This window comes from Pogona vitticeps, chromosome 6 (assembly GCF_051106095.1).
Source record: "Pogona vitticeps strain Pit_001003342236 chromosome 6, PviZW2.1, whole genome shotgun sequence".
In the NCBI taxonomy this organism is placed as follows: domain Eukaryota; kingdom Metazoa; phylum Chordata; class Lepidosauria; order Squamata; family Agamidae; genus Pogona; species Pogona vitticeps.
The window spans coordinates 97,621,907-97,625,206 of record NC_135788.1 but is presented as its reverse complement, the minus strand read 5'-3'; positions in this window follow the sequence as shown (position 1 = coordinate 97,625,206).

The window sequence follows — 3,300 nt, the reverse complement described above, 5'->3', positions numbered from 1 at the left end:
ACTGAGTTCGACAGTCCCAGAGCGCCTCCCCAGTCGGTTGAACAGCTCGTCTGGAACCAGAAGAATCAAGGACGAGAAGCGCAGCCCTTCCTTCCGGTTCCGATTAGAATCCGCCTTACTTAGCAAAAGAACAGAGGAAAGTTCGCTGGAACGGACGTACGAGAATCTCCCTCGATTACAATACTGTACTGGGATTTCACTCGAGGGAAAACCCCAGCGCCCTTTATAACTCGCAGACGTGCAAGCCTTGTTTCCTACGGCATTTCCGGGATAGAATCCTTGAAGGCTGTTCTTGCTGGAATTCCGCCTATTGCACCAGTCAAGTCCCAGAGGCCCCCAAACGAATTGTTTTTCTTAAAAATACGCTTAAATCAATTGTTTTTCTTAAACTATTCCACATCAGGAGCAGTTAAAAAAATTAAAGGTGCGCTACATGTTTTCTGCAGGATAGCAGACCCAAAGAAGGGCACAATGATTTCCAAGTACTACTGCAGGAAGGAGCTTATAAGTATGCGATGCTGATAGAAAGAAAACAGTCATGCTTGATTTCTCGTCTGCCGAGTTTCAGCGTCAATAAAAATAAATAAATAAAAAAGGATTCTTAGGGCACAAGTTTTCGAGGATTCCACCTCACTTTATCAAATGCGTGGAGTAACGCCTCAGCCACCAGAAGAATCGCTGTTCCCGCTCTCACAAATGAATGTGGCCACATCCCTGGAATATGGCCACCGTGCTTTTAAAATAACCACGTCCAGGCGGGAAGGGAAGGGGAGAGGATTGTGAATCACTCCCACGTAACTTAGAATACGGCTGCTTCACCACCCCTGCAACAGAAGGAAACCTCTAACTCTCGAGGCATTTTTACGATACATGCCCCAGGAATCTCCCATGATTTTCGACCGCAGACGGGAAGAGTCTAGCTGAGCACCTCGCTTCCGCCTACAACCGCAGTGAAACGTCACGCCGGAAATGCTGAAGCCCCGTTTGGAAAAGGGGGTGGGTGGAGGCGGAATCAGGTTCTCCCCTGAAGGACAGAACGTCCCTTTCGGCCTCGTAACTTGTTCCTAAACCTGTTCCTAAACGCATGGACTCGGGAGTCGCCCCGCTGACTCGCAGGCCACACATTCCCACGTTACGTGGGTGAAAAGCCTACTCCGCCCACCCCGCAGGGTGGCACGGCAAGCACCCAATCCGCCGGGCGGCCCTAAGAAATTCCCTTTAAGGTTACAGGCCACAATCCCTCGCCTCTTTCCTCAGGGCCTCCTAGCGCCAACCGCGCTCCTCTTCCGTGGTGCGCGGTATAGCGCCGCGAAGGTCCCAATTAACCTCCAATCACTACAGAGGCGCCTCTCTTCCGTCACTAGAGCGTCGTCCCCCCTCCCGCTTAACCATAGAGCATTTCCCTAGACCGTTCGCGGAAGAGCCGCAAAACCATCCCACGACGGCGAAGGAGCGCCATTGCCCTCACCCTCATTTTTCCCTTCTGGTCTTCAAGAGCCATATATGGAAACCAGTGTAAAATCCCGATGCAAACAAGAGCGGCTGGAGTGGGAAGACCGTTGGCTGTTCCTCTCCGAGATCTGACAGTTTTAGGAAATGTTTGAAGCTCACCGAGTTCTGTTTCTTAAATGTGGACTAAGGTTGGAGGGTGGATTAAGACTTCTCAGGTGCGGACCGAACTATAAAATTCGCCCTGAACCAGTCACTCTAAAACTGACTTGTGTCCTCAGATTATTGTGTATATCATTTTGAGCTACTTGGAGGAAAGGCAGAATAAAATAACAGCATAGCTAGGCATTTCATTCTATTGAAGAAAATACAAGCATTCCAGCCAAAGCAAATCACAGGTGGCAGAATGCCAACAGGAATAAAAGTAGAGCCACTGGCAGAAAAGAGGAAGCACCACCATATTCAAGAGAACAGAATGACACTCCCGCCTGAAAGCAAGAATATATTGCTTTGTCAAAGGCAAGCCCCACTTCTCCCTTCCAGTAACAGACTTGATCTGCAGCTAACGGTTTGTCAGAAAAATAATCCTATATAAGATAGTGATTGCTGCTTAGCAGCTTCTCAGAAGTGATTCCTAGTGTGGTGGATACATGGATAGAATAACAGAATAGGCCTGTGGAGAACATAGTTCAAATCCCCACCTGGCTACAGAAACTCACTGGGGGCATCGAACCAATAAGCCATTCCTTAAATACCTCACTTACCTTGAAAGCTCTGTTAGGATTGGTAGAAGTCAGTTTCAACTTGACATCACAGAACACATGCACGTGCTCCTTAGATAAATAGATACTGCCTTTGTGTATGGGCTGGCTACATCACCTGGCATTAGTTAAGTTTTATTTACACAGGAGTCATTATGTGCCCTACTTGAAAAAACAAGGGATCAATACATCTAGAATCACCTGTTACAACTGACAATGGTAGGGCATGTTTTAAGCTGTAAGGTTCAGTAGCAACCTTCCTTTCCCGCCTGAAGATGTTTCTGAACAAGGAAACAAATGGCACACTTTCCTTCTAGAACCTTTAAATATTACTGTAATAGCAAGAGCTATTATGTCTGAGGAAGTGGACTTGTCCACGAAAGTTCACATCAAAATACAGCAATTAGTCTTTAAGATGCCATGTTTGTCTTCATTTTTTATATTTCTTTTTTTACCCAATATAGTAGCAGAGACTAAAACAGCTATCACTTCTAAAACTATTCAAACTTCTTAACAGTCAATAATGGCCCTGATTTTCTCATGATTTTTTGACAGATGTATAACCCTACATTTGTGCCAGACTAGAAGGGCCACAACTACCAAAGTAGACATTCTCAAGTTTTTAGCTCTTTGGGAGGGCCCTTATTTCCATCCATAGGCATGCCTCTCATTAGAGAGAGAGCCTTTTCATTGCTGACTCCTAGGCTATGGAACTCCCTTCCATGGGAGACTCTCACCCCTCCCTACTATTCTTTTGCCAGCAAAGACCCTTCCCATCAGGAAAACATCTTGGCTACTCTACAGATTGTGAGGAAATTAGATTTCAAAAAGAGATTCTCCATAATGTTCTTGAATGTTTTTAAAAGTGGCCTTTTGATATTTTGTTTAACTATATTTTAATGATAATTAAAAAGAAACTACATAAGATGTCCTGAGACCTGGCACTGGAACAAGGCTGGATATCAGTCAATCAAAATAAATGGAATCCATGTGAATTGATTAGGTAGAATAGAAATACAAATACATCATGAATAGGCACTGGTTAAGGTTTGAAATCTAATATATGATGAGAAAATGATGAAATACACAA